Source organism: Octopus sinensis, linkage group LG15 (genome assembly GCF_006345805.1).
Source record: "Octopus sinensis linkage group LG15, ASM634580v1, whole genome shotgun sequence".
NCBI lineage: Eukaryota > Metazoa > Mollusca > Cephalopoda > Octopoda > Octopodidae > Octopus > Octopus sinensis.
The window spans coordinates 44,749,740-44,764,739 of NC_043011.1; the positions used below are offsets into that span (position 1 = coordinate 44,749,740).

Consider the following 15,000-nt stretch of genomic DNA (forward strand, 5'->3'; position numbering starts at 1 on the left):
TAATCACGAATCACAAATTTCACAGCTTGCGAAGTAAACACAGCGGTCTCACTCGGCACACTGCTACATAAACGTCACCACTAGCTCTCATTGCGCACACAACCGTGTGCTGTCATCTGCTGGCGCGCTACTGAACTAGCCCGGGAACTTTTTGATACCACCTCGCAATTTATTTTCTATCTTTTACTTGTTTCAGTCGTTGGACTGTGGCCGTGCTAGGTCACCGATTTGAGAGGGTTTATTCAGACAAATCAACCCCACTACTTATTTTATTTAAAACTTGGTACGTATTCTGTAAAATACGAGGACGTAAACAAAACAACATTGGGTTGTCGAGCGTTGGTGGAAGACAAATACAAACACAGACACGCACACACGCATGCATGCACACACACACACCACACACACACACACACACACACACACACACCACACACACACACACACACACACACACACACACACACACACACACACGCACTTACATATGCAACGGGCTTCTTTCTGTTTCCGTCTACCAAATCCACTCACAAGGGTTTGGTCAACCCGCGGCTATAGTAGAAAATACTTGCCCAAGCTTGCGTGAAGTGGAACCGAACTCGGAACCATATGATTGAGAAGCAAACTTCTATATATAGACTCGTAGCTGCGCCATGTATGCATGTATGTATATATGTATGTATACCCCTGTTCTTGTATGACTGTATGTTTGTTTTAATTGAGCCCTATAAATGCATGTATCTAAATATATGTATGTGTGTGTGTGTGTGTGTGTGTGCGTGTGTGTGTGTGTGTGTGTGTGTGCGTGCGTGCGTGCGTGCGTGCGTGTTTGACGCTCAAAACTGACCACAATTGTAAAAGCGAGGCAGGCGACACATAGTCTAGAACGATCAGTCCACTTAATTACAATCTTGCGGTCCCTGATAGTGTCGACACAGCTTATTTTGAGAAATAGACAGGTAGACACACAACGAGACTCTCTCTCTCTCTCACACACACACACACACACACACACACACACACACACACACACACACACACACACACACAACACACACACACACACACACTCAAGAAAAGACATTTACACACACGCATACATGTACATGTACACATATGCGCAAATATATGTGTATATTTTATGCATGTACGTCTATGAATATGATATACGAATATACATGCGTAGGTGTCTCGTGTGTGTATGTACGTACGTATGTATGTATGTATGTATGTATGTATGTATGTATGTATGTATGTATGTATGTATGTATGTATGTGTGTGTGTGTGTGTGCGTGCGTGCGCGTGAGTATATATACATATATATATTTGCGTGCGCGCGCGTATATATACATATATAAGGTGGTTCTATGTATGGGAGAGAGTGGGGGGAATGAATTCAAAGAATAAATCCCCCCTTCTCCGAATGCTAGATAAAGGAAAGGTTACAGTATGTCAGAAAAAGTGTTTTAAGGTTAATAATATATGCTAACCAGACACGACAATGTACCCAACTCACCAACAAACAATATGGAAGGGAGCAGACGATATGTCCCGTTTCAATGGCTTTATAAGATTCTAATTCTATTTTCGTCTCCAGACTTCTCAGTCTCTGACATTCTATCGTAGCAAGCAAACTCTCATTGCCAAAGGCGATCTAACGAAATGACGGGGTAGGGGCCCTTCTCAATAGAAGTTCTCAACCTTTTTTTACTATCGGGACCCACTTTCGAAAATATGTAATCCTTCACGACCTCGTTTCTTCAAATAATTGAGGTGATGCAACGGATAATAATAAATAATAATAAATGCCCTGATGCAGTACCAGGCAGTGGCTCTCGTGGCTTCTGATCTTAACTGATTGGAAGTGTTATCATGTACATTGTTTTGTCTTGGTATAAAAGATGGGCTACAGCAAATATTCTGCTCAATACCACAGATTTGTTTATCAGTCGTTTGACCTTAACCAGTTGAGCATGTCGTGTGGTAGCTGATGATATGTGCATCTCTGATCATGAGCAGAAGTAGTGGGGGAGCATCATAGCCATGTGTTGAGAGGGATTCTTTGGGGTTTGAATCATTCACCTCTGGAAACAAGGGTGTTTCGTTTATCATCCTTAAACAACCCTTATTCAGGGACCTTTTGAGCCGGATGGGTTACTCGACCTGAAGAGAATTCTGATTGCCTCCACCCTGCAAGGTCATGTGCTGTTTATCTTGAAATGAGATCATCATGTCGCGCATATATGGTTGTGATGCATGTGCCTGGTATACCTTTGTCAGACGGATAGTCATGATAGGTCTATTGGTCTTCGTATATTTGTACCCCAGCGTTACTTTGATGACATGCTTTGCTCTCTCACTCAATAATAATAATTAATAAAAAAAATTTTTTAAATTAAAAATAATAATAATAATGATAATAATAATCTTTTCTACTATAAGCACAAGCCCTGGAATTTGAGGGAAGGGGGATAGCCGATTACATGAAACCCAGTTTCACTGGTACTTAGTTTATCGATCCCGAAAGTATGAAAGGCAAAGTCGACCTCGGCGGAATTTGAACCCGGAACGAAATGCCGCTGAGCATTTTGCACCGCATGCTAACGATCCTACCAGCTCGCCATCATATAATAATAATAATAATAATAATAATAATAATAATAATAATAATAGTAATAATAATAATAATATAATAATAATAATAATAGTAATAATAATAATAATAATAATAATGTCAGTTAGGAACGAGGGAGTATTGAAAGCAGACAAAAAGGGAAAAACAATGAAGTACAAAAAGGACGTGGAGAAGCATTTCGCAACAAGGGGCAACACAATGAGTTTCATGTAGCCACAACTGGAGTTGCTGGAAAACATAGGTGGGATTGGCTGAAGAATGGGACACTGAAAAAAGAGATTGAGAGCACTACACTGGCAGCGCAAGACCAGGCTTCAAGCTTTGGCCACAAATTGGAGGGTTAACCTTAGGAATGAGCAAGTGTCTCCACTGTGCCGCATTTGTAATAGGGAGTACGAAACCATTGTTTTCTCTTGACCCAGGACAGCAGCTCCATCAAAAGAAGTGAGCTGCGGAAAGGCATGTCTCATAAACAGGAAACGGGAACGACACCAGCTCACCGTCCAGGATAATGATAATAATAAAAATGTTGATGATGATGATGATGATGGTTGTTTTTATTTTAGGCACAGGACCTGAAATTCTTTTACTGGTACTACATCTTTTATCGATGCCGAATGAATGAAAGGCTAACTTTTTCCTCAGTGGGATTTGAATTCGGATCTCAAAGATCCGGGGGGAATGTTACTAAGTAGATTTCGCCACTCTAAGCTGGCTGAGTGCTACCTTTGTTCATCCCATGCACCTGTCTCTTCTTCATCACCATTCCTACTCTGTCTCACATTTTGTGCAAACCCTAGCACTAAACACTAGACACCCAATGATTCTCACAGCAATGTTGCGAGGTTTCTCAGCGCCCACGAGCAAAGGCAATGGTTTCGCTGCTTTAATTACCGTATTTTCCGGCATACAAGTCGACAATAATAGTGTCAACCTGTAATGTAAATATTCAAACATCGTCACTATCTTTCTAAATCCTGTTGCATTTCACATAAAACATTTGTTCCTCGAAAGTTGTCAAGCGATGGTGTGGGGGGACAAACACAGTCACCTCGAAAGTTGTCTTGGTGCATAAATCAACCTTCCTTTTTAGGCTGTAAATTTTGGTCTGAAAAATTCAACTTGCGGGAAAATATGGTAATGTCTTTATTAACAAGCATGATAAACAGAACATCTTGGGTCCTTTCACACCTAAACTAAACTGGCACTCCGTCGGTTACGATGATGAGTGTCCCCGTAAATATGATCAGTAGAACAGGCTGCCCGTGAAATTAAAGAATGGGACACTGAAAAAAGAGATTGAGAGCACTATACTGGCAGCGCAAGACCAGACTCCAAGCTTTGGCCACAAATTGGAGGGTCAACCTTAGGAATGAGCAAGTGTCTCTACTGTTCCGCATTTGTTATAGGGAGTACGAAACCATTGTCCATATCGCGAACGAATGCCCTAGACTTGCCGAAAACCACTACAAGTTGTGGTGACAAAATGAGGTAGCGAAAGTAGTACATAGGAAACTGTGCAAAAGTGGGGGCCAGAGATGTGCAAGACGAAGTATGAGTACAAACCGTAGAGAGTGACGGAGTCGGAAACCTGCAAAATCCTCTGGGATTTCTCAATCCAGATAGATCAGGTGCTAGAGCATAACAGACCGGACCTAGTGGCGGTGGACAAGATGCACCATATGTGTTATTTAGTTGATGTTGCATGTCCCTTTCACCCACGAATAATTAAGAAGGAAGGCGAAAAAAATAGACACATATAACTCTCTTAAGTACGAAATAGCTCTAACGCACTCTAAAGACATGCGTACCCTTAACGTAGTTCTCATGGAGATTCAGCGTGACACTAAGTGTGACAAAGTTGGCTCTTTGAATTACGGGTACTACTCATGCTCATTTTTATCAGCTGAATGGATTGGAACTATGTGAAATAATTGCCTTGCTCAATGACACAATTCGCCGCCAAGAATCGAACTCACAACCTTATGATTGTGAGCCGAATGCCCTAATCACTAAGCCACGTGCCTTCACTCTTTCACACTCCTACAGCGGGTGATGGTGGGTAGCACTGCCCCCTTCGTCTAGCTTTGCTATTCTTCTGCATTTCTCCCTGGTACTGCAGTAATCTTGGAATTCCTTCCAATACACTTTTCTCTTCAAATGTTCAAATCTCATTGCATACACATCACCAGACAGACGGTGTTCAGAAAAAAAGCTCAAAGAAAAAAAAATTACAAGTTAGCTAGGAAATAGTTACATGTTATGTAAATACTTTAAAAAAGTAATAAAGCAAACGATTTTAAATCAGTTAACTAACAGTAAATGAACTTTACGCAATTTATAAATGATGGCATCTCTCTCTATATAAACGGCAGTTTGTCTGTGTGTGTTTCTGTGTGTCTGTTTGGTTGTACCCTCACCCTGACCACGGCTTTCAACCGATTCTGATGAAACTTGACACACACATAGCCCAATGTCATAATTCAAAACTAACGCAGCGAAAATTTTGAAAAGTTCCCCCAGTTCTGAAAAAGATCGATAAATTCGACATGGGGTCGAGAATCAGAAACACAAACCACAGACTGTCTAGGGGACGCAACTCGACATTTTTTAACTCTAAAAAAAAATTGACCATCATTTTTTTCCCATTTTTTGGCTATTTTTTGGCTATAACTCTCTAAAAATGCTTTATAGTTATTTCCATTACAAACCTGAGCAACGCCGGGCGATACTGCTAGTTATACATATGTGGGAAAAAAAGCAACATTTTATTCAAATTTTTAACCAAAATAAGCCAATGAAACAAACGATTTAAGTCGGTCAATTATTGACAATACACGACATGTCCAGATTAGAAAAACCTTACATAGTATGGTGGCATTGCATGGATATTCAGTAATTTTAATGTTGGGTGACTAAGACAAATATTCCAGCCGACGCCACCAAGCAACCCTGTCACAATCTTGTTTTATAGACCTTTTTAGTTGGCTTTTTTCTGTGACTTTTCTTCTGACTTTTTTTCCGTGGCTATTTTTCCATCGACTTTTTTCTGTGACCTTTCTTCTTCCTGTGACTTTTTTTTTTCTGGATTCTGAGTGACTACCATAAACATCATGGAGCATCACTTTCGAATACAAAAATAAAAACAATAACCGCCCTCTTTATTTCTTCTGCCTCTCTATGTCTACTACTCCTTCCCTTCTTCACTCTCTTTTTATTCCTCACTATTTCTCAAACTTCTCCCTCCCTCTCTTTCTCACTATTCCTTTATCAACTTTTTCTCTCTCACTCTCTATTTACTATTATTCTGTCCCACTCACTCTCATTTTACCATGTTCTCATTCACTCCCTTACCTATCTCCGTTATCCGTTTCTCTCCTCCCACCTCCACTCACTACCTCTTCAGTCAATATAATCAGACGCCATAGATAAACAGACGACAGTTCAGACAATGGCGTCCACAGTCTTTCTGTGGGTTTATTATTATTGTATTAGGTGAGGGCTTTTGTGGCTGATGGCTGGATACTCCGCAACACTGCTACCATCATCAACCCCGCCATCACAACCACCGCCATTACCACTGCATCCATCTCCACCACCACCGCCACTACCACTACAACCACCACCGCAACCACCACCACCACCACCATCTCCACCGCCACCACCACCACCACCACCACCATCACCATCTCCACCACCACCACCATCTCCACCGCCAATACCACCATCCATCACCATCTCCACCACCACCACCATCTCCACCGCCAATACCACCATCCATCACCACCATCACCATCTCCACCACCACCACCATCTCCACCGCCGCCACCATCACCACAATCATCGTTATCACCATCGTCACCGCCACCACCTCCATCACCACCACCACCACCACCACCACCACCATCATCATCATCATCGCTAGTGCTACCATCACCAGTAGCAGCAGCATTATCATCATCACGAAAGACAACCTTTATAGACAAACAACAACAACAACAAAAAAAGACATCAATAACAGCATCTGTAACAATAACAATAGCGACAGAATTATCAACAACAACAACAACAACAACAACAACAACAGTATTATTTACGAACAAAGAGAAACCAATTTACCATCATTTGTTATTATGTATGAATTAGCAAATGAAGAGGAACATACCTGTAATGATTCACTTAAGGTGTTTACTTAGGCAATAACGTGGATTTAACTCTTATCGACTAAACCACAAGCTGCAATTGATATGGATACGTAGATGGGTGGAGAGGTAGGTTGGTAGATACGTACGTAGTGTGTGTGTGTGTGTGTGTGTGTGTGTAGGTAGGTAGGTAGGTAGGTAGGTAGGTGGTAGGTAGGTAGGTAGGTAGTAGGTAGGTGGAACGGTAGGTAGGTAAATAGATAGTGTAGGTAGGTAGATAGGTAGATAGGTAAGTAGGTTGGTAGGTAGGTAGGTAGGTAAATAGATAATGTAGGTCGGTAGATAGGTAAGTAGGTTGGTAGGTAGGTAGGTAGGTAGGTAGATAGGTAGATAGGTAAGTAGGTTGGTAGTTAGATAGGTAGGTAGGTAGGTAGGTAGGTAGATTATTAGGTAGATGGAACCGTAGGTAGGTAAATAGATAATGTAGGTCGGTAGATAGGTAAGTAGGCTGCTAGATAGCTTGGTAGGTGAATAGGTAGATAGGTAAGTAGGTAAATAGGTTATTAGATAGGTAAATAGAAGATAGGTAAGTAGGTTGGTAGATAGCTTGGTAGGTAGATAGATAGATAGGTATGTTGGTAAGTTGGTATCTTAGTCTACATTACAGAGTATATGGATTTTTTCCAACACCATGCAATAGACAGATGCAAAAATCTTTTTTCTTTTGTATATAATATTTCCATGGAGAGATGAAGGGGAATCCACTGTACTAGTTTCAGTCCTATGTTGAGACTTCATTTATAACTGAGAGCTCGGTTTAACTCGCCACAGAGACTAATTATAATCGTCTATTATTAACTGCTTAAAATATCGAATAGACCTATATATACATATGTATGTGTTACCATCTGTGCAACATCTATATTCCTCCCTGTGCCTGTTGAATCTTATGTCCCTGCCGTAAGGCTTTACTGCCACACACGCCAGCTTAATTTAATGCGTCCTTAGTCGAAAGACACCTGTTGTTATGTCGTGTTATTTGTATTTGTGTAACTTTCTCCGTTTTTTCCGTCCTTGTTTTCGTATACATTCGTTACTTTCTAATGCTCTTAGCTTAGTTTTTCCTTGGATCTGGCTAGATTGGAGCAATCTCGAGTATAACCAGCCGAAATTGCAAAGATAATCTGAAACTCGACTGAGGAAAGAAAACTCCGAATGACCCGTCCTTGTTTTCTTTGTATTGTCTGTGTGGATGTTTTGTTGTCCCTTTTTTTGTATCACTTAATTGTCTGGATGTTTTGCATTCTTGTCCCATTTGTCTGTATATATATATATATATATAATATATATATATATATATAATATATATATATATATATATATATATATATATATGAGAACATGTGAAAGAAGCGAATGGAATATAAGATTCAAGACTTTTAAGTAGATACCTGTGCATGTGTGAGCGTGAAGAAATATATTCTAAATGTCCGTCGCACAATAGTTTATGCCTATTATTTCAAAATGAATGACTTTTTCATAGTAAAGTTATACCAACATTTGATTTCATATATTATTCAATGAATGGTTCCAACGAATACACAGACACACAAACATATACAAATTTTTTAGATTGAATTGTTAATTATAATTTTCTTTGTAGTCCTATATAATATGAAACTTTTCTGCCTCATTGTGTTGGACATGTATAAGGTGCAGTGATGTCGGGTGAACTATCCTTTGTTTACGAAAGGATATCAAGAGACGAGTCATTGTCTTGGCAAGCATACGCAAGAAATACAGGGAAAATATTCACGTATCCCTATAAAGTAAAGTATAAACGCATATAATAAGCAATGCAAACGAACACACAGACATTCAATATGAACTTTTGAAATTTCATAAAGAAACGAAAATACAGATAAAGACTAGTGGAGTCAGAGTAATTTCCCTTCGGTTATAGACGTTTAATCCGTTATCTTGTCAAAAAGAATAGGGAGAAAGTTTTATTTTTATTATATTATTCGAATCGGCAAGACGGCGAGCTGGCAAAATCGTTAGCACGCCGGCAAAATGCTTAAGCATTTCGTCCATGTCTACGTTCTAATTCAACTGAAGTCGACTTTGTTTTTCATCCTATCGTGGTTAGATAGGAAACATTCAACTTGTGACGCCGATGTAATGGACGTACCTTGCCACCCCGATATTGCTGGCTTTTTGCCAAAAATTGAAACCAGTTATTAAAGATGTTATTAAAGCAGCGAGCTGTTATAATCGTTAGCACGCCGGACGAAATGCTTAGCGGTATTTCGTCTGTCGTTACGTTGTGCGTTAAAATTCTGCCGAGGTCGATTTTGCCTTTCATCTTTTCGGGGTTGATAAATTAAGTACCAGTTACGCACTGGGTCGATATAATCGACTTAATCCGTTTGTCTGTCCTTGTTTGACCTCTCTGTGTTTAGCCCCTTGTGGGCGATAAAGAAATAGGTATTTCGTCTGCCGCTACGTTCTGCGTTCAAATTCCACCGAGGTCAACTTTGCCTTTCATCCTTTCGGTGTCGATAAATTAAGTACCGGTTACGCACTGGGATCGATGTAATCGACTTAATCCCTTTGCCTGTCCTTGTTTGTCCCCTCTATCTTTAGCCCCTTGTGGGCAATAAAGCAATAAGAATCGTTAGCACGCCGTGAAGACGGATGAATGGCTAAGCATTTTGCCCGTCTTTACATTCTGAGTTCAAATTCCACCGAAGCCAGCCTTGCCTTTCATTTTTCAGGGTCGATAAAAGAAGTACCAATTAAGCCCTGTGGTTAGGCTTTGTACCTATAACAGACAGGATTATTTTATTCGAATCAATACGCTGAAATAATAAATTAATTTTGTTTTTAGGATTTCGTTTAGGCATAACGATGCTAATAACCAGTTGTTAGAACTCAATAGACATACGTTTTAGAATAAAGCGTTAGGCGAGAATAGAGCGTAATATTAATTATTGAAAAATGAGAAGTTATATGATGTTACACAAGCGCACAGCTTTACGTGCACTGCTTCTTATAGCAGCCGTAAGTTAATGAAGTTGATTATGTAATAACTTTTCTCGTCATTCAATAAATAATATATTAAAATATATAACACTGTACTATACTAATAGATAAGCAAACATTTACTCAGTCGTTTAATATATATATTGGTAAGTAGCTTGCTGACCAATCACATGGTTCCGGGTTCAGTCCCACTGCGTGGCATCTTGGGCAAGTGTCTTCTGCTATAGCCCCGGGCCGACCAATGCCTTGTGAGTGGATTTGGTAGACGGAAACTGAAAGAAGCCTGTCGTATATATGTATATATATGTGTGTGTGTGTGTTTGTGTGTCTGTGTTTGTTCCCCTAGGATTGCTTGACAACCGATGCTGGTCTGTTTACGTCCCCGTCACTTAGCGGTTCGGCAAAAGAGACCGATAGAATAAGTACTGGGCTTACAAAGAATAAGTCCCGGGGTCGATTTGCTCGACTAAAGGCGGTGCTCCAGCATGGCCGCAGTCAAATGACTGAAACAAGTAAAAGAGTAAAGAGTATATAAATCGAACGTTTATAATAGATAATAAAATATACGGCAGACAATTCAAAAGTCAGGCAGAATAATTTGTAAGGATTGCTTGTAACATCTCTTCGTCTTCCAGTGGACATGAGTTGGTGGATCAGAACCAATACCTTAAGAATCAGAAGAATCAGAAACGGTGAAACCAATAGCTGTAATATTTTGTGATGTGTGTGTGTGTGTGCAGTAAGAAGCTTGCTTCCCCACCACATGGTTCCAGGTTGTCCCACTGCGGGGTATTCTGGGCAAGTGTCTTCTCGGGCCGAACAAAGCCTTGTGAATGGATTTGGTAGATGGAAAATGAAAAGAAGCCCGTCGTATACACCTGTGTGTTTGTGTTTGTCCCCTACACCATCGCTTGACAACCGATGATGGTGTGTTTATGTCCCCGTAACTTAGCGGTTCGGCAAAAGCGACCGATAGAATAAGTACCAGGCTTACAAAGAATAAGTCCTGGGATCGATTTCTTCGACTAAAAGGCGGTGGTCCAGCATGGCTACAGCAAAATGACTGAAACAAATAAAGGAATATAGAGAAAAACAACTTGTTTTAAATCTCTCAGCGAGAGACATACAGTAACAGTACCGAATAATAAAGTTTGTTTGCCCACAGAATGGGGAAGTCCTATAAAGGACGATGTTACTGTTGTTTTACCTCTAGGAAAACATCTTTTCCAGTTGGCTATCGACACACAGTTTGGCTATCGACACACAGTTTGCAAGGAAGGTCATCGCTCCCATCTCTACGTGATACTCACAGACTCAGGTTTCTGTTCGTCGTTTAAAGAATATATAGTGTTTGCAAGTGGAGAGAACTTTCATCAGTAGCTGGTAATTGTTTCACCCTGAGGACGGATAACCACCCACAAACGATAGAGAATATGGAGACTAGTACATCCTCGTATTATCTATCGTTATAATTATTGCTAATATACACACTCCAGATAATATTACAATCCATTGAAGAGAAGACGGAATTACCTAAGCGTGAATGACAACACCTAGTAGTCACAGGCGTTAAATACTAATCGATGCGGATAGCCATAACCTGGAACATAACTGAGAGCTACCTTGGTATTCACCCGGATAATATATCCCTCTAAACTCTCTCTCTCTCTCTCTCTCACACACACGAGACATGCATGCCTAAAATAAATTGATGAAGTAAATTGTGTAACTTCTTACTTTTATTAGACAATATACACTAGATCCCCTGAATTTATTTGAAGCATTAAAAACATTATTTATTCATCATTAGCTGCTTCTTAGTCATAAACTTTCACTAAAATACAAGCGACAACAAGTGTGAGATATAAAAGTGACTATTTTCTGTAATCTAACCACATAAACAGTCTCTTTATGCTCTTTCGCGCAGTATGCAACACTGAAAACGGTTTCTGTTCTAAGGTCGGTTTACCATTCATATTAAGACTCTGCTTTCATAAAATAGTTAAATAGCTTACATTAATTCTTTAGAATCTCTCTCTCTCTCTCTCTCTCTCTCTCTCTCTCTCTCTATATATATATATATATTATATATATATATATATATATATATATATATAATTTATATATAGAGGGCATTATACATACATGCCACACGCTAAGAGGGACAATTAGTCATTTCTACCAAAAATATTACTAATCCCACCGAATGCAATTTTTCAAAGTAAGACATTTAAAAATATAGACCTGTATCACAGTGATTTCATACTTACGTATTCATCAGCAGGCCTGAATGTATTATAAATAAACAACGACCCTGCCCCGCTTAAGCCGATCAGCTAACTGATCAACATCAACGAAGCACATGGGTGAGTTTACATATATTACATCCGGATAAATGGCAAACTTTTACGAATTGCATTTCGGGAGAGTAAAAGTTTTTTCGGAATAAAAATTTAGCAATTAAGGACAACTACTTAATAAGGAAAACTTAACAAGAAATTGTCAGGTAGATAGCGTCAACTATATATATATATATATATAGTTGACAAAAGAACAAAAGGTAATCACTTTCATGTATGTGTATATATATATATATATATATATATATATATATATTGGTGGAGGCGCAATGGCCCAATGGTTAGGGCAGCGGACTCGCGGTTGTAGGATCGCGTTGTGAGTGTTTATTGAGCGAAAACACCTAAAAGCTCCACGAGGCTCCGGCAGGGGATGGTGGTGATCCCTGCTGTACTCTTTCACCACTCTTTCTCCCACTATTTCTTCTGTTGGCCTGCTCGCTTAGCCAACGGGGTGGCGTCATTCGAAGGCTAAAACAATGCGAACGCATTGTGACCAGCGATGTGTAACTGCATCTGATGGACTGGTCGGTCACGTGATCACGTGATATATATATATATATATATATATTGATATATTGTTGCCTAAAGTGAAAATTTTATCCACGACAAACCGCAGTAAAAATGGCGTTTTTATAGGTCAAATATGTTCAGAATGTATCTGAACTGAACTAAAAGATTGTTTAATTCACAACACAGCTTTTGTCTGCCTACTAGATATTTTGTTCTAGCCTGGTACGATGTGACGCATGGTTATTAGATACTTTCTACAGATGTTCTATAACGAAGCTATGACATCGAAAGTCATTTCAGAGTTGTCTTTCTTGGTATCCGGTACTGACGATAGCCATGTAGCATGATATGCATTCATCGATGTTTAAACGCCAGCTACCAAAGACGAGAATTTTCTCTACGACAAACTGCATTGAAAATGGCCTGACACATATGTTTTAGGACTTTTTAATCTTGATCAGAGAGAGAGAGAGAGAGAGAGAGAGAGAGAGGAGAGAGAAGAGAGAGAGAGAGAGAGGCGGGAGAGATACGAACCAAATACAGGTTTGAAGTTAAGAGTACAGAGAGCCGAAATGATTACAGTAACTGAATTTACGTATGTATGCGTGTATGTATTTGTGTGTGTGTTATCTAGTTTTATTTCAAGATTTTTTTTTCCATTCACCCGGATAATATATCCCTCTAAATTCTCTCTCTTTCATACACCACACACACACACACAACACACACACACACCACACACACCACACACGAGACATGCCTAGAATAATAAATTGATGAAGTAAATTGTGAAACTTCTTACCTTTATTAGACATTATAAATAAATAAATAAGTAAATAAATAAATAAATAAATAAATGCGCCCTTTTAAAGCCTAGCCAGGCTCATGGGCCCTGTTTCCCGGTTTCAATGGCGTATGTGTTCCCCAGTTGGGCGGGACGCCAGTCCATCGCAACGTTACTCATTTTTGCTAGCTGAGTGGACTGGAGCAACGTGAAATGAAGTGTTTTGCTCAAGAACACAACGCGTCGCCCGGTCCAGGAATCGAAATCACAATCTTACGATCATGATGCTGACGCCCTAACCACTAAGCCACGCGCCTCCACATTAGACAATATACACTAGTCAAAAATTTCGGACGCCTTATAAACAAATACGAGGTTGCCTCGATGTCTCCGCGACAGGATAGTCATCCAACACAGTGGCGATCGATAACCAAAACTAGGGGAAGCGTTTTTTAACTGACATCATCCATAGACGGGTTGATTTCCAAGAAATTAAACCCATTAGATTTCAACTGGACCATTTATTATTGCTGCCGGAAGCTGGCGCGCCGATCGTAAAGTCGATCGGTCGTAAGTCGACGACGATATGTATGTATGTATGTATGTATGTATGTATGTATGTATGTATGTATGTATGTATGTATGTATGTATGTATGTATGGATGGATGGTTGGATGGATGGATTATGTACGTGTATGTATATATGTGTGTATGGATGTGCATATATATATATATGTATATGTGTAGGTATGTATGTGTATATGTGTGTGTATGCATGCTATGTTATGTACGTCATATATGCAAGTAAGTTATATCTTATCGTTTACTTGTTCAGCCATTTTTAAATGCGGTCATGCTGGGGTACCGCCTTGAAGGACTTTTAGTCGAACAAATCGACCCCAAACTTATTCTTTTTAAGCCCGACACATACACACACATACACACACACACACACACACAAACACACTCTCTCTCTCTCTCTCTCTTCTGCTCAGTTTCCGTCTACCAACTCCACCCACAAGGCTTTGGGCGGCCCGAGGCCATAGTAGAAGATACTTGCCCAAGGTATCACGCAATGAGACTGAACCTGGAACCATGTGGTTGGGACGCAAGCTTCTTACCTGACAGCCACGCCTTCACCAGTAGGTATGTTTCTTATATATATATGTATGCACGTATGATATATACATATACATGTGTGGATGGATATATCTATATTTATCTATGTCTGTATGTACGATATGTATGTGTGTGTATTTAGAGGGTCATTATGCTTGTAAAAAATGTGTTGTAAGAAGTTTGTTTCCCGATCACATAGTTTCGGGTTCAGTCCCACTGCAAGGCACCTTAGGCATGTGTCTTATACTAGAGCTTCGGGTTGACCACAAATCTTGTGAGTGGATTTGATGAACGGAAACTGAAAGAAGCCCGTCGTATATATATATATATTTAAAGTTTATCCAAACATGAATTGCTGGATAATTTTTCGTTGCTGGAAAAAATTTTCGTACCTTTAAGAATAT

General features: G+C 39.7%; 1 long non-coding RNA gene across 1 annotated transcript in view; it reads left to right on the forward strand.

The window, feature by feature from the left end:
- Nucleotides 1-1,952: 1,952 nt before the first annotated feature.
- The window catches only part of LOC118766432, a 27,222-nt gene continuing 14,174 nt past the window's right edge, over nucleotides 1,953-15,000 (forward strand). The window contains exon 1 of the long non-coding RNA XR_005002364.1: nucleotides 1,953-1,976. This is a non-coding gene — a long non-coding RNA (uncharacterized LOC118766432). The remainder of the gene's footprint in view (nucleotides 1,977-15,000) is intronic.